Genomic DNA, 18,471 nt, shown 5'->3' with positions numbered 1-18,471 from the left:
GAACAGCCCCTGCGTGTCAAAGGCTTAGGTCAGCAAAGCTTGCCTCCTGGCCCCCAGGGCCCACCTGTCCCAGGTAACAGGACTCCACCGCTGCTCTCCTGACCTCACTTGAGACCCCAGGCATATTCAACATCACCGACATGGTCCAGGGACAAAGGAAGACTTGGTTGTTCCTTGACAAGGTGTGCCTCGGTTGTGACTCACCTTTCACTTCTCTCATGTCAGGGACCAGATCTAGGCACTTAATCCCACCTATTCACAAGTGGAAAAGGGTGCAAATCTTCTGCATGTGAGAGGTAGGGATCCAGTGAGATCTGATAAACCCTATTAGTGACTGTGACCTGGAACACATCTGAGTATCACCACCTTCACCTTTAGTATGTAAGGTTTACTCTTTCACCTATCACTTCCACTTTCACATAGGAAGTCATAGGCGACAAGAAGAGCAGCAACAAGATTACTTCCTTTGATTTCAGAACAAATTCCTACCTTACAGCTTGGTTGTGGCATAGCCTTGCATAAACTGTTGCATCACTTTGAGTGGGACAGTAGTGCCCACCTCATGGGGTGGTAATGAAGATTCAATTGCACGGCTTTTATGAAAATGCTTTACATATATGACATGCTTGTCCAATGCTGGCAAAAGAAAGTGTTCATATTACTAGGCTAAAATAGCTTAGGCTCAGCTTCTAAACAATTTTTTTGAAGTGTGTTATTTTTTAAATGTATTTGGCTGTGCTGGGTCTTAGTAGCGACAGGCAGGGTCTCTGTTGCTGTGTATGGATCTTCATCTCAGCACGTGCGATCTTTAGTTGCAGCATGTAAACTCTTAGTTGCAGTATGTGGCGATCTAGTTCCCTGACAAGTTTTGAACCCTGGCCCCCTGAACTGAGAGTACAGAATATTAACCACTGGACTACCAGGGAAGTTTCAAATATCTTTTCTTTTTTTAATCTAGAAAAATCTTAAAAAATTTAGATAGAACTCAGCAATCAAACTATGATTGATCTAAGCATCTTTACAATATTGTCTATTTCTGTTGATCTAGCCAACATATCTTGAGTTATTCTTTATGAATTCCTGGTGGGAGTAGGGGATATGAGTCATCAAACTGTTTCTTTGGGTAAAAATACCTCTTATCTCACATGTTTCCTTTTGTGTGGTAAACATTTTGTGGTACCAGTCAGGTCTTTATTGTTCTAGATAACTGGGCAATATTGTTTCTAAGGAATTAAAAATGTAATGTGATGGGCCTTATTTTCAATCTTTGTTTTGGCTGACTTTCAGGCTAATTGCATACTTTTTTTTCTGTTTAAGAGTTGATTATGTAGGTTCATTCTTTTTAAAAGAAATATTCTTTAATAGATTCAAAGTAAACCTAAGAATGATAATCAATATGTCAGAAGGTGAGTTCTGCAAATCTGAAGTCATTGACTGTCAGGATGATTCTGTGCTTGTGAGACTGCAGAAAAAGCCACGTCGCAGTAGTTCATCCCCACTGGAGGGGGACACCACAATGGGCGGTCTCTTTTCTGGCTCTGCCATCAAAGGGAATACCACTAAGTCCGTTTTTGGTTCTTTTCTCTTTCCTTCCTTCCCTCTAGCTCCAGGCTCTGCACCATGCTATTAGTTGAATGATTTAAGGCACTGAAGTTTTGCAGGTCCATCTAGGTTCTGGGCCTAACTCCCGTTTGAAGAGTCATTGTTCACGTGTCTATCGTGAACACAGAATTACACTGATGTAAACTGTGTCCATTTTTCACCCGTCCCTGTCACCTGTGTCGGGGGGCTTACAGTGCCTCCTTTAAGAGGCAGAGTCTGTTCCCATCCCTTTTGCTCGGGGGTGTCTGTGGGGCTTCCTTTGGGAAGCAGAGGGGATGGTGTGGCGGTTCAGAGTCTTGGCCTCAAGTGGCCTTGCATGCTTCTGGGTTCTTTGCTGGCGTGCTGCCACTGCCATGAGAACAAGCCAGGCCAGCCTCCAAAAGAGGGAGACAGATTGTGGAGATAAGCCAAGTCATCTCAGCTGAGGCCAGGTGAGACCAGCCAGAACCCAACAGACTTCCTAGCTGACTGCAGCCCAGAGGTGAGCCCATCAGAGGTGCCAGGTGCCCCTTAGACTCGTGATTATATATTATATATAGGTTATATATTGGGGTGTGTAGGTCACCACATTTGGGGCTCGTTTGTTGATGCTGCACTTGTCACAGACCCCACAGAAGTGGGGCAGCAGGAAGCATCAGTGTCCACGAGAGTCACCAGCTGAGTCCTGCCTCTCAGATGTTTTCCCTGCCAGTGACTGTGCTCTTTATCCACCAGGGCTTTCTCATTTTGAATATAGTGTTAGCTTCTTTTTGCTAGTGTAACAAATGCCGCAAACTTAGTGGCTTAAAAGGACATAAATTTATTCTCTTATAGTTCTGGAGTTGAGAAGTCCTAAAATCACAAGTTTTAAAACATCTGGATTGGCTGAGGATCTCTAAAATCATTAAGTCCTGGGTTTTTGTTTTCTTCAATTGCTTAAAACTTCTTTCCTCAAATCTTTTATTTCCTGTCACACTTTATTACAAACAGCAAAAAGAAACTAGGCCATACCTTCAACAGTTTGCTTGGGAATCTCTAGTTAGGTATCCTAAGTTACCACTTAGAACGACCACTTTCCACATGTTTGAAAAGCTAAGCTTTATGCCATTTTGTATAAGCGCCTTCTTTCCTCCAATTTCAGTCACATTCCTCCTATGACCCCTTGCTTGCAATGACTCTAAAGTCCACATTTCTAATAGCAGTCTGCTTATTCTTTTTTTAGTTTTTTTTTAAATGAAGGATAATTGTTTTTCAGAATTTTGTAGTTTTCTGTCATGCATCAATAAGAGTCAGCCTACTTAAATATTCTTTAAGAAAATGTAGGTTTTCTTAACTGCACTCCTCATTTTCATTTAAGTCCTCCCTAGAAAAGTCGTCAATATCCATATTTTTACCTACAGTCTTTTTAAGGAGTTCTAGACTTTTCCTGTCCTGATCAGCAGCATTTTTCCATCCCATTGCCCAGTTCCAAAGCTACTGCCACGTGTTCAGTTGGTTTTAATAGCAGCAGCCCACTTGGACTGCCCGAGTCTGTGTCTTTTCCTATTGCTACTGTAAAAACTTGCCATATATTTAGGGGTTTGAAACAGCAAAGTATCTAGTGTTAACAGGACAGTACTCCTCCTGGAGCCTCTAGGGGAGAATTCACTCTTTTGCCCTTGCCAGCCTGGAGAGGCTACATGCCTTCTTGACACGTGGCCGTTCCTCTGTCTTCAAAGCCAGGTGCTCAGCATCTTCAAATCTCCTCTTCTCTCCCCCTCTTGCCTTTACTTCTGTCGCATCTCCTTCTCTGACACTGACACTGCTGCCTCCCTCTTATAAGGACCCCTGTGGTTACACAGGCTCACCCAGATCATGTAGGATAATCTTCCCATCTCAGTGCCCTTAATCCTGTCTGCAAAGTCCCCTTTGCTATTTGAGATAATAATATACTCATTGATTTTGAGTATTAGGACATGGGCATCTTTGGGGAGGGGGATGGGGCATGATTCTACCCACCTTTCTAGATGTTTTCTTGTAATATTAAAACACAAATATGCAGCAAAGAGTATTCTTTCATGGTCCTAAAAATAGGATTCAGTTCAGTTCAGGTCAGTCACTCAGTCGTGTCCGACTATTTGTGACCCCATGAATCGCAGCACGCCAGGCCTCCCTGTCCATCACCAACTCCCGGAGTTCACTCAAATTCATGTCCATAGAGTTGGTGATGCCATCCAGCCATCTCATTCTCTGTCGTTCCCTTCTCCTCCCACCCCCAATCCTTCCCAATATCAGAGTCTTTTCCAGTGAGTCAACTCATTGCATGAGGTGGCCAAAGTATTGGAGTTTCAGCTTTAGCATCAGTCCTTCCAATGAACACCCATGACTGATCTCCTTTAGAACAGGATTATATATAAAAAATTATGTTTTAAAAAGAGGAAAGATTAACTGATCCAAAATCAATACACAGTGAAAAGCAGATAGATAGATGATAGATAGATAGAGACTGGGAAACTCCATCAGTTCAGTTCAGTTCAGTTGCTCAGTCGTGTCTGACTCTTCGCGACCCCATGAATCACAGCACGCCAGGCCTCCCTGTCCATCAACAACTCCAGGAGTTTACTCAAACTCATGTCCATCGAGTTGGTGATGCCATCCAGCCATCTCATTCTCTGTCGTCCCCTTCTCCTCCCGCCCCCAATCCCTCCCAGCATCAGACTCTTTTCCAGTGAGTCAACTCATCGCATGAGATGGCCAAAGTATTGGAGTTTCAGTTTTAGCATCAGTCCTTCCAATGAATACCCTCTCCTCTAGAATGGACTGGTTGGATCTCCTTGCAGTCCAAGGGACTCTCAAGAGTCTTCTCCAACACCACAGTTCAAAAGCATCAGTTCTTTGACGATCAGCTTTCTTCACAGTCCAACTCTCACATCCATACATGACCACTGGAAAAACCATAGCCTTGACTAGACGGACCTTGGTTGGCAAAGTAATGTCTCTGCTTTTTAATATGCTATGTATGTTGGTCATAACTTTCCTTTCCAAGGAGTAAGCTCCTTTTAATTTCATGGCTGCAATCAGCATCTGCTGTGATTTTGGAGCCCCCCCAAAATAAAGTCTGACACTGTTTCCACTGTTTCCCCATCTATTTCCCATGAAGTAATGGGACCAGATGCCATGATCTTTGTTTACTGAATGTTGAGCTTCAAGTCAACATTTTCACTCTCCACTTTCACTTTCATCAAGAGGCTTTTGAGTGCCTCTTCACTTTCTGCCATAAGGGTGATGTCATCTGCATATCTGAGGTTATTGATATTTCTCCCAACAATCTTGATTCCAGCTTGTGCTTCTTCCAGCCCAGCGTTCCTCATGATGTACTCTGCATATAAGTTAAATAAGCAAGGTGACAATATACAGCCTTGACATACTCCTTTTCCTATTTGGAACCAGTCTGTTGTTCCATGTCCAGTTCTAACTGTAGCTTCCTGACCTGCATACAGGTTTCTCAAGAGGCAGGTCAGGTGGTCTGGTATTCCCATCTCTTTCAGAATTTTCCACAGTTTATTGTGATCCATACAGTCAAAGGCTTTGGCATAGTCAATGAAGCAGAAATAGATGCTTTTCTAGAACTCTCTTGCTTTCTCCATGATCCAGCGGATGTTGGCAATTTGATCTCTGGTGCCTCTGCCTTTTCTAAAACCTGCTTGAACATCTGGACGTTCACGGTTCACATATTGCTGAAGCCTGGCTTGGAGAATTTTGAGCATGACTTTACTAGCATGTGAGATGAGTGCAATTGTGCAGTAGTTTGAGCATCCTTTGGCATTCCCTTTCTTTGTGATTGGAGTGAAGACTGACCTTTTCCAGTCCTGTGGCCACTGCTGAGTTTTCCAAATTTGTTGGCATATTGAGTGCAGCACTTTCACAGCATCATCTTTCAGGATTTGAAATAGCTCAATTGGAATTCCATCACCTCCACTAGCTTTGTTCGTAGTAATGCTCTCTAAGGCCCACTTGACTTCACATTCCAAGATGTCTGGCTCCAGGTGAGTGATCACACCATCATGATTATCTTAATTGCGAAGATCTTTTTTGTACAGTTCTTCTGTGTATTCTTGCCACCTCTTCTTAATATCTTCTGCTTCTGTTAGGTCCATACCATTTCTGTCCTTTATCGAGCCTATCTTTGCATGAAATATTCCCTTGATAGCTCTAATTTTCCTGAAGAGATCTCTTGTTTTTCCTATTCTGTTGTTTTCCTCTATTTTTTTGCTGAGGAAGGCTTTCTTATCTCTCCTTGCTATTCTTTGGAACTCTGCATTCAGATGCTTATATCTTTCCTTTCTCCTTTGCTTTTCACTTCTCTTCTTTTCACAGCTATTTGTAAGGCCTCCTCAGACAGCCATTTTGCTTTTTTGCATTTCTTTTCCATGGGTATGGTCTTGGTCCCTGTCTCCTGTACAATGTCACAAACCTCCGTCCATAGTTCATCAAGCACTCTATCTATCAGATCTAGTCCCTTAAATCTATTTCTCATTTCCACTGTATAGTCATAAGGGATTTGATTTAGGTCATATCTGAATGGTCTAGTGGTTTTCCCTAGTTTCTTCAATTTAAGTCTGAACTTGGCAATAAAGAGTTCATGATCTGAGCCACAGTCAGCTCCTGGTCTTGTTTTTGCTATCTGTATAGAGCTTGTCCGTCTTTGGCTGCAAAGAATATAGTCAGTCTGATTTCGGTGTTGACCCTCTAGTGATGTCCATGTGTAGAGTCTTCTCTTGTGTTGTTGGCAGAGGGTGTTTGCTATGACCAGTGCATTCTCTTGGCAAAACTCTATTCGCCTTTGCCCTGCTTCATTTTGGAGCCAGTGTCTCTGGGAAACTCCATATAATTCCCTAAAAAGTTTCTTTGAATTCTAAATTACTCCTGAACAATTTATGTTTTAAATGGTTTTAACTAGTGTTAAGTGTTTACTAGTAAGACCACTGTTTGTAGAAGTATGTCAACAAGCAAAGAACATCTTTGGATTAGTGGGAAGGTGTGAATGTCCCTGCTTTATCATTTCTCTGAGGTTGAAGGTGATGGTGAAAAGAATCATAAAGAAGCTGCTCAGAAAGGCAGGGGAGGCAGGGCTTGGCCCAGTCAGATTTGTAGTTCAAGGCTGATGTAAGGTTAATTGAAACCTTTTAACACGTCTAAGGTTATTCGTTCATGTGTTGGCCTGGGGTCTGATCACACCTCATTCACCTACCCCACTGTCATTATTACTGTGGATCTTAAAATTTCCAACTTCCTTTAACTCAAACCACAGCATTTGACACTCTTGCCTTCAGTGATCTTCAGTGTCACAGCTAGTTATGTCCTGTGCAGAAGAAAGAGTTCTTTTCATATATTTTGTTTACTTGCCATCACTTCCCAGTGACTCTAGTTCTTGCTTCGTAAAATTGCATGAAGAAGCAAAAGACAATCACACAGAAAACAGACCTTCCCTCTCCCAGCTCATTGTAGCATTAAAACAGTATTTCTCAGGCTCATCTATCAAATTAAATTATTAATTATATTCGTCACTTCATAAAATTTAAATGTATGACTGCATTTTCCTACGCTCTGCTTCGTGGCCCTTGTGTTCTGGTCCAAATATTGCTCTTTATATATAGAGATGATTTCTTTCCTGACTAGTGCAGTTTCATCCCTGGTTCTGAGGCCCAGTCAGTGCATCAAGACTCTCTTCTTAACATTCTGCCAAGCATCCTGTTTGCTTTCTGGAAATTGGTTTTTCACAGTGAAGAACATCATCAAAGTAACTCCAGAATAACTCCAAAGTATCTTCTCTGTAGAATCTTTGGTCATTTAACAGCCCAGCTGTTGACTGATACAAGCTACAAGGAAAAAGTTATCCTCCTGTGATATTGACTCTCTTGCAGTCACAAGCTCTGCTTCTGTGACAGGGAAATCTGTGAGCTGACTTTTTATATCAAGGTTAAAAGAAATTCACAATGTGACACTGAAAGTTGATCTGATGCTTTGCTGATGTGTTATTAGTTCTCCATTTCCAGAGTTAATTTCACTTGCCATCAGTCTGCCTCCTGACCCAAAACATTGGAGTCCACCTGGAGTTCCTTTACAAAATCTGTATGGAGGTTTCAGACACCCTCCCATCAAATCGAAGCAAGTTAGCCTCATCAGAAACCTTCCCAGTTCCCGTCTTCCACCTGACTTCAGATTTTGTGATGCCTGTATAATTCAAAAGTTCTGAAACTACTCATGGTTGCCTGTATGCTAGAATTGGTAGTGTTATCATGATATAGTGATTTATTATTTAGCATTTTTATTTGCATATGTATGCATATGCAAGTGTAGGTGTGTAGTTTAATGCACACCAAGGTTGACCTTAAACAAGTTTTTAATTGCAAACTGGGGAATATTATAGAAGGCAGCATAGCTTAGTGGTTAAAAGTAGAATTTTGGGGTGAGAACACATGCATGTAAATTATTCTCCTTCTTTAAAATAAGGATCATGATAGAATCTTTTCTATAGAGTTTTTGAGAGGATTTAATGAGATTCTACAGATAAATTCCTTAGCACGTGTTGGCAAAAATCAAGGGCTCAGTGGATTTCACCTCTTTATTGAATTTGTTATAGCATTGCTTCTATTTTATGTTTTTTGGTTTTTGGCAGTGAGGCATATGAGATCTTAGCTCCCCAACTGGAAATCAGACCTGCATCCCTTGTATTGGAAGGTGAAGACTTAACCACTGGACCACCAGGGAAGTCCCATAGAGTTTACCTTTTATTCTTTATTTTGATAAAGATGTTAAGCAAATGTTCAGGAAAATTTCACCTTCAGTAGAAATATGATTATATTGTTTAAAATAAAATTGACAGTATGCAGCGTACATCATGAGGAATGCTGGGCTGGAAGAAGCACAAGCTGGAATCAAGATTGCCGAGAGAAATATCAATAACCTCAGGTATGCAGATGACACCACCATTATGGCAAAAAGTGAAGAGGAACTCAAAAGCCTCTTGATAAAAGTGAAAGAGGAGAGTGAACATGTTGGCTTGAAGCTCAACATTCAGTAAACAAAGATCATGGCATCTGGTCCCATCACTTCATGGGAAATAGATGGGGAAACAGTGGAAACAGTGTCAGTCTTTAATTTTGGGCTGCAGAATCACTGTGGATGCTGATTGCAGCCATGAAATTAAAAGAAGCTTACTCCTTGGAAGGAAAGTTATGACCAACCTAGATAGTATATTAAAAAGCAGAGACATTACTTTGCCAACCAAGGTCTGTCTAGTCAAGGCTATGGTTTTTCCAGTGGTCATGTATGGATGTGAGAGTTGAACTGTGAATAAAGCTGATCGCTGAAGAATTGATGCTTTTGAACTGTGGTGCTGGAAAAGACTCTTGAGAGCCCCTTGGACTGCAAGGAGATCCAACCAGTCCATTCTAAAGGAGATCAATCCTGGGTGTTCATTGGAAGGACTGATGCTAAAACTGAAACTCCAATACTTTGGCCACCTTATGGGAAGACTTGACTCACTGGAAAAGAGTCTGATGCTGGGAGGGATTAGGGGCGGGAGGAGAAGGGAATGACAGAGAATGAGATGGCTGGATGATATCACCGACTCGATGGACATGAGTTTGAGTGAACTCCGGGAGTTGGTGATGGACAGGGAGGCCTGGCGTGCTGTGATTCATGGGGTCGCAGAGAGTCAGACACGACTGAGCGACAGAACTGAACTGAACTGAACTGATACATTTATTAAACATGTCTGGCACTTTGGATATAAGTTCAAGGTCCTTTCCTTTAAGGAATTCAGAATAGAGGGATAAAACAATAAAGCAAAGGACGATAACAGAACAAGGATAGATATTATGATTGCATTATGGCCAAGATGATGAGAATGATGGGAAAAGATGACAAGGAAACAGCTTCCTGAAAGAAATGAGGTCTAGGCTGAGTCGTGGATCATGGAAAAGTAGAAGGTAACCAAGTGAATGAACAATTATTCCAGGCACAGAGATCAGAAGTGGAATGATACTATCTTAGAAGAAAAATTAAGCCATAATATTAGATTATGAAAAAGAAATTGGATTTAATTTCTATATGGATCTGTATGAACCTAAACCTAATTAAAAATATAGACACTTATCGGGCAACTCTATAAAGACCTGGCTTTAATTCTGCTCTTGCATTAAAGTTCATAAAATGAAAGGGAATACTAATATTTATTTTATATCTACTGTTGGCCACCTCATGCGACGAGTTGACTCACTGGAAAAGACTCTGATGCTGGGAAAGGTTGGGGGAGGGAGGAGAAGGGGACGACGGAGAATGAGATGGCTGGATGGCATCACCGACTCTGTGGACATGAGTTTGAGTGAACTCCGGGAGTTGGTGATGGACAGGGAGGCCTGGCGTGCTGTGATTCATGGGGTCGTGGAGAGTCGGACACGACTGAGTGACTGAACTGAACTGAACTGTCAGCCAAACGCAGAAGTTGGTTGCCTTATAACCAACATCTTTGCAAAACATGATGTTTTATTGTCTTTAAATCATATTTCAGTGACCCATGCCACAACTACAGAAACGCTCCTGCAGAAAATATAAGGAAGACAGAGTTCAAATCCCCTCCCTGCTGTTATCAAACATTTAGTTTTTTAATGTGGTAATAGTCAATAATTTTAGGATTCAAAATAAAATTATTCAGTGTGATTTTTCGTGAATATTAAGAACCAAATTTGCAACTTGTTAAGAGCTCAGAATGGAGGTGATGGAATTCCAGTTGAGCTCTTTCAAATTCTGAAATATGATGCTGTGAAAAGTGCTGCACTCAATATGCCAGCAAGTTTGGAAAACTCAGCAGTGGCCACAGGACTGGAAAAGGTGTTTTCACTCCAATACTAAAGAAAGGCAATACCAAAGAATGCTCAAACTACCGCACAATTGCACTCATCTCACACGCTAGTAAAGTCATGCTCAAAATTCTCCAAGCCAGGCTTCAGCAATACGTGAATGGTGAACTTTCAGATGTTCAAGCAGATTTTAGAAAAGGAAGAGGAACCAGAGATCAAATTGCCAACATCTGCTGGATCATGGAGAAAGCAAGAGAGTTCCAGAAAAACATCTATTTCTGCTTCATTGACTATGCCAAAGCCTTTGACTGTATGGATCACAATAAACTGTGGAAAATTCTGAAAGAGATGGGAATCCCAGATCACCTGACCTGCCTCTTGAGAAACCTGTATGCAGGTCAGGAAGCAACAGTTAGAACTGGACATGGAACAACAGACTGGTTCCAAATAGGAAAAGGAGTACGTCAAGTATTGTCACCCTGCTTATTTAACTTATATGCAGAATACATCATGAGGAACGCTGGGCTGGAAGAAGCACAAGCTGGAATCAAGATTGTTGGGAGAAATATCAATAACCTCAGATATGCAGATGACATCACCCTTGTGGCAGAAAGTGAAGAGGAACTCAAAAGCCCCTTGATGAAAGTGAAAAAGGAGAGTGAAAAAGTTGGCTTAAAGCTCAACATTCAGAAAAGTAAGATCATGGCATCTGGTCCCATCACTTCATGGGAAATAGATGGGGAAACAGTGGAAACAGTGTCAGACTTTATTTTTATGGGCTCCAAAATCCCTGCAGATGGTGACTGCAGCCATGAAATTAAAAGATGCTTACTCCTTGGAAGGAAAGTTATAACCAACCTAGATAGCATATTAAAAAGCAGAGATATTACTTTGCCAACAAAGGTTTGTCTAGTCAAGGCTACAGTTTTTCCGTGGTCATGTATGGATGTGAGAGTTGGACTGTGAAGAAAGCTGATCACCAAAGAATTGATGCTTTTGAACTGTGGTGTTGGAGAAGACTCTTGAGAGTCCCTTGGACTGCAAAGAGGTCCAACGAGTCCATTCTAAAGGAGATCAATCCTGGGTGTTCATTGGAAGGACTGATGCTAAAACTGAAACTCCAATACTTTGGCCACCTTATTGGAAGAGTTGACTCATTGGAAAAGACTCTTATGCTGGGAGGGATTGGGGGCAGGAGGAGAAGGGGACCACATAGAATGAGATGGCTGGATGGCATCACTGACTCGATGCACATGAATTTGGGTGAACTTCTGGAGTTGGTGATGGACAGGGAGGCCTACCGTGCTGCGATTCATGGGGTTGCAAAAAGTTGGACACGGTTGAGTGTCTGAACTTAACTGAACTGAAGAGGTCATAATTTTAAAGTATGGTGTTGTCATGCTACAACATTTGAAATTTTACGTACCTTTCCCCTCAGCTTTCATTCATTCCTTCCTTGGGAAGAGCGTAGAGTTAGGGAACCGCACCAGGTTAAGTGTAGGGTAAACAGCTAACCTTCTTTAAGAGTTTCTGGACATGGGTGGCCTCCAGAGGAATCTGTAAATGGTTGGCACCCTTCTACATGGCAGACCCTGTGGAGCATTAGAGGAGACCAGGCAGCCAAAGGGTCCTTCCTTCCTTTCTATGGGACATAATCCTCCAGACAGCGAAAGGCTGGCACCTTGAAGTCCTGCTCTTTTTTTCCCCCCATTTTTAAAATACTTATTGAATTTGTTACAATATTGCTTCTGTGAGATTTTAGCACCCTGACCAGGGATTGAACCAGCACCAACTATATTGGAAGGTGTAGTCCTAACCATCAGATCACCAGGGAAGTCTTGAAGTTGTGTTCTTTAATGAGAGTGTATGCTCCTTATGAAATATATACAGTTAGGCCAACTATGCCTGACCCTTTTTCAGAGATGCTCGCTTTGGATGATAAAAGGCCTGTCAGGCTTGGAGATGGTGCCTGGATTCATCATCTGTGTGGAAAAAGATGGTTTAACTTCCTCCTTAAGCTATGTTACTTGTTTCCTATAATCACAGTGAGTTTGCCAGTGCTAAATGTGTGTGTGTGTGTGTGTGTTTAGTTGTTGTCGTGTTTGATTCCTTTGTGACCCCGTGTACAATAGCCTGCCAGGCTCCTCTGTCCGTGGGATTAACCAGGCAAGAACACTGGAGTGGGTTGCCATTTCCTTCTTCAGGGGATCTTCTCAACCCAGGGATTGAACCTATGTCTCCTGAATCTTTTGCATTAGCAGGCAGATTCTTTATCACTGCACCACCTGGGAAGCCCACCAATGCTAAGTACTTGTGTCTTATGCAGAGGTTTCAGTTCAGTCCAGTTCAGTTGCTCAGTCACGTCTGACTCTGTGCGACCCCATAGACGGCAGCCCACCAGGCTCCCCCATCCCTGGGATTCTCCAGGCAAGAACACTGGAGTGGGTTGCCATTTCCTTCTCCAATGCATGAAAGTGAAAAGTGAAAGTGAAGTCACTCAGTTGTGTCCGACTCTTCACGACCCCATGGACTGCAGCCCACGAGGCTTCCCCGTCCCTGGGATTTTCCAGGCAAGAGTGCTGGAGTGGGGTGCCATTGCCTTCTCCGACTGTCAGTGATCTCGGCCTAAACTGCCAGTCCTGCAGCAACTGGTAGTACTTGTCTGTAACCCTCAGGTTTTAGGGTGATTTGTTGCACAAATATAGATTGCTGATATAATGAATTCTCATGGATTTTATAAAATAAGCTCCCTTTCTTCCTTCTCAGAAAAGGAGCCAGATAAAGCTGGATTTCTATCTATTCACCACTTAAGTAACACTAATCAAGCCCAGTTTTCTTAACTGTAAATTGTGAAACAATGCTTCATACTTCAAAATATATTTTGAATACTGAATTATAATGTGAATAATCATATAGAGAAGTGATATTCATAATGTTGTCTGAGTTTTAGGTAAATTTTCTACTTGTTAATGTTCTGATATATTGGGAAATATGACTTTCAAACCGGTAAAAACTAGCTTTAATTTCATCTTGTCTTTCTAGTTAATTAGAATCAAAATATCTCTGATAAACCAATTTGACTAGATCCTGAACTTTTTCTAAATTTCTGTAGAAATGGTTTAGGCATGGAATAATGAAGGATGGTTTTTTAATTCCAGTTGGTATGTAAATTTAGGAATTCAACATAAAGTATGAAAAACATTATGGACAACTTGAAATGCTAAATTATGATGTAAAGTTATGAGACATGATAGAATCAGAAACCCCTCAGATAAGCAGCGGTTTCTCTTGCTAAACTTTGTTTCAACCCTGTCCAGATTTTGGCCAGTTTTTGGCATTACAGATGACATATCACCAACGTCAACTAAAAAAAGTACAATATGATAGTTGTGAGTTAACTTTTTATTTGGGGCAAAACAAGGACTGGAAGACTGAATGCCTGGAAGACAGCATTTCAGATAGCTCTAAGAAACTGTTCCAAAGAGGCGGGGGGGAAGGTCAGTAATATGTGTGATTTTGCTGAAGAAGGGAACATGCAATCAAGCACATATTTTTGCAGAAAGCTACTACTAGTCTTGTAAAGGTTACTGCTAGTTACAAGAAGTAGACATTACCCTGAAAGTTTTTAATGCTTTTCTAGCTGCTGTCTATGGGGTCGCAAAGAGCTGGACATGACTGAAGCGACTTAGCAGCAGCAGCAAACATGAGGAGATGCAAGAACTGAACTCACAAAATCTTCTCCTAAAAATATCTATCTGAATTTCTGTTCTGTCAGTTTTTACATAGAACACAGTGCTTGATTCCTGATCTCCACACTGAACTCCTTTCAGGGGATGTTGAAGATCAGTGGTCATAACGGCTTGTGATTTAATCCTTGTAGAGCCAGATGGCAAATGCTAATCTTTAGTTGGCACCAGTGAGATCCTGGAGGATTCATGAGCCAAAGAAGTTCTATCTTCATTTACATTAACTCAGAATCTTAGGGATCATAATTAAGAAGAGGGAAGCGATCATAATTAAGAGGGAAAGTGTATTAGGGTTTCCTGAGGGGACAAACACAAATCTCAGCAACTTAACATAATGCATGATTTTTCTTGCTCAAGCAAGTTGCAATGCAGTTCTATTCATTTCCCCAAGGATGCTGTCTTCCATTTAGTGACTCAGGGCTCCAGGCAGCTTCTGTCTTTTGTATCAGAACTGTCTGAGCATGTGGTCCTCATGGGTACACGTAAATAGGTGATTAGAGATGTAGAAGGCACATCAGCTTTAGTGGTTTTGGTCTGAAGGGACACTTGTTACTACTTATCTCCATCTGTTGTTTAAAATTATCACACAGTCAAACACACCTACAAGGGGATGGGGGTGGGGGAGCTGGAAAACATAGGCAAATGTGGATATTTAGTGAGTGGCACGTTGTCTTTGCCACAGAGGAAACTATTTTCTTGGTAATCAAAACTTTGGGGTTTAAATTAAGGGAAGTAATATTCATAAAATACCTAGTAGAATATCTGGCTCCATGAAGGCTGAGATGATGTCTATTTTGGTCTACAATGACAATGATTTCAAGATGCCAGATACTGGACACAGAGCTTGGCAAATATCAGGACTATGGAATTAATGAATACAGGGCAAAATGAATAAATGGATAAACAGACAAGTGCTGACTCATTTTCTTTCAATGATGTTTTAACATCTTTGAGTATAGATAAGAAAACTTGTCTTTTTAGATTAGCACAATGTCCAGCACATAATATATAATCATTATGCATTTGTTAATGACGAGTCAAATGATGGACAAACAAGGCTCACATTTCATGCTCTATGATGACACTGAGTGATTTTCTTTTCCTTCCACAACAAAGGTTAACATTTTCAATAGGATAGATTGTATCTCCCTCTGGAAGTATACTTTAGAAGTATAATATTGGGAAAAAAAATAAAAAAAGAACAACTCTGTTCAATTTCAAAATACCAGGACAAATGTTCTCTATGTGCTACATGGAGTTGAAGGCACTTAACATAACTGTACCATCCAGAACACATTGATTTTCATTCTTAAACAAACATAAATTTGCTGAGCTAGTCCTTTGAGAACTATGATTTGTTGATATGAATTCAACATGATCTCAACCTGCATAGTAAAAATGTTTTGATTCCTTTGCCAAGTTTTGTGGAACGTTCTTTTGATCTTGGCAATCTCTTGTATATTAGCTATTCTCTTTCTTCTAATTTCTAGAGACAGACATTAAATATTTTTCCCTACACTTCTGGGAGTCATACACATGATATTATTACTAGAGAGCAACAGTAGATTATCTCCCTAAGACATTTAAGTTGGAGTGGTACCAAGGGATTCTGCAAGCTGGAAACTGTATCTTAGTGGACGACTCTCACCTGGAGTTTGTTAGAGTTTGTTGTTTGACCTAATTAAAGCAAGCAAGTAGAATGAAGTGCTTATTTGTCCATGAAGACATGAAGAACATCTTTTCATTTTTATTTACATGAGGTACTTTCTTATTGAAAATCCTAAGTGGATGGGAAACTTGCATTTTCCCACAGGGGGAGAAACAAATACTTGAAATACTGAGAAACATGAATTGGAGAAAAATCTTAGTGTGTAAGCATTTGGTACTTATCCTACAATCTATCCATTTGACAAATGAAGAAATAATGTAAGTTTTATCAACAGACAACTCTCAATTTGGCCACAAACTTGTTTGCAAAAGTTTGAGACTTGTTTGTTGGCTTTTTAAAAGCATATTCATTTATATCGATGAAATTATTTGCAAAGCAAAAATAGAGACACAGATGCAAAAAGTGGATACTAGGAGGGGTGGAGGAGGTGGGATGGATTGTGAGCCTGGGATTGACAGATATACAGTGAGAAGGAAAGTGAAGTGAGAGTGATGGTTGCTCAGTCGGGTCTGACTCTTTGCAACCCCATGCACTGTAGCCTGCCAGGTTCCTCTGTTCATGGAATTCTCCAGGCAACAGTAGTGAAGTGAACTGCTGTTCTTTTCTCCAAGGAATCCTCCCAACCCAAGGATTGAACCTGGATTTCCTGCATTGCAAGAAGATTCTTTCACTCTGAGCCAGTTATATATTTCATGTAACTAATGAGCATCTACTGTGTAGCTCAGGGAACTCTAGTAAATGCTCTGTAGTTACCTAACTGGGAAGGAAAACCAAAAAAAGAGGGACTATATGTATACATATAGTTGATTCATTTTGCTGTACACCAGAAATCAACCCAACATTGTAAATCAACTACACTCCAATAAAAATTAATTTTAAATGGTACATTCATTTATTTAGTAGTTATTGAGTCCCTACTACATGCCAGGCATTGTTCTAGGGCCTTTGGAAACAGCAGTGACCAAAACATTAAAACAAACAAAAAAATGAAGCAAACAGGAACATTTACCCCCTACAGTTCAGTTCAGTCGCTCAGTTGTGTCCAATCTTTGCGGTCCCATGAATCGCAACACACCAGGCCTCCCTGTCCATCACCAACTCCTGAAGTTCACTCAAACTCATTTGCATCGGGTCGGTGATGCCATCCAGCCATCTCATCCTCTGTCATCCCCTTCTTCTCCTGCCCCCAAACCCTCCCAGAATCAGGGTCTTTTCCAATGAGTCAACTCTACGCATGAGGTGACCAAAGTATTGGAGTTTCAGCTTTAGCATCAGTCCTTCCAATGAACACCCAGGACTAGTCTCCTTTAGGATGGACTGGTTGGATCTCCTTGCAGTCCAAGGGACTCTCAAGACTCTTCTCCAACAACACAGTTCAAAAACATCAATTCTTTGGTGCTCAGCTTTCTTCATAGTCAAACTGTCACATCCATACATGACCACTGGAAAAACCATAGCCTTGATTAGATGGACTTTTGTTGGCAAAGTAATATCTTGCATACTTAATATACTATCTAGATTGGTCATAACTTTCCTTCCAAGGAGTAAGCGTCTTTTAATTTCATGGCTGCAATCAGCATCTGCAGTGATTTTGGAGTCCCAAAAAAATAAAGTCTGACACTGTTTCCACTGTTTCCCCATCTATTTCCCATGAAATGATGGGACCAGATGCCATGATCTTTGTTTTCTGAATGTTGAGCTTTAAGCCAACCTTTTCATTCTCCTCTTTCACTTTCATCAAGATGCTTTTCAGTTCCTCTTCACTTTCTGCCATAAGGGTGGTGTCATCTGCATATCTGAGGTTATTGATATTTCTCCCGGCAATCTTGATTCCAGCTTGTGCTTCCTTCGGCCCAGCATTCCTCATGATGTACTCTGCATATAAGTTAAATAAGCAGGGTGACAATATACAGCCTTGACGTACTCCTTTTCCTATTTGGAACCAGTCTGTTGTTCCATGTCCAGTTCTAACTGTTGCTTCCTAACCTGCCTACAGGTTTCTCAAGAGGCAGGTCAGGTGGTCTGTTATTCCCATCTCTTTCAGAATTTTCCACAGTTTATTGTGATCCACACAGTCAAAGGCTTTGGCATAGTCAATAAAGCAGAAATAAATGTATTCCTGGAACTCTCTTGCTTTTTTGATGATCCAGCAGATGTTGGCAATTTGATCTCTGGTTCCTCTGCCTTTCCTAAAATCCACTTGAACATCTGGAAGTTCACGGTTCACGTATTGCTGAAGCCTGGCTTGGAGAATTTTGAGCATGACTTTACTAGTGTGTGCTGCTGCTGCTGCTAAGTCACTTCAGTCGTGTCCGACTCTGTGTGACCCCACAGACAGCAGCCCACCAGGCTCCCCCGTCCCTGGGATTCTCCAGGTGAGTGCAATTATGTGGTAGTTTGAGCATTCTTTGGCATTGCCTTTCTTTGGGATTGGAATGAAAACTGACCTTTTCCAGTCCTGTGGCCACTGCTGAGTTTTCCAAATTTGCTGGCATATTGAGTGTAGCACTTTCACAGCATCATCTTTCAGGGTTTGAAATAGCTCAATTGTATTTCCATCACCTCCACAAGCTTTGTTCATAGTGATGCTTTCTAAGGCCCACTTGACTTCACATTCCAGGATGTCTGGCTC

Source organism: Moschus berezovskii, chromosome 24, assembly GCF_049115385.1.
Source record: "Moschus berezovskii isolate FMDL1 chromosome 24, NW_MosBer_1.0, whole genome shotgun sequence".
Lineage (NCBI taxonomy): Eukaryota > Metazoa > Chordata > Mammalia > Artiodactyla > Moschidae > Moschus > Moschus berezovskii.
This window is presented reverse-complemented; position numbering follows the sequence as displayed.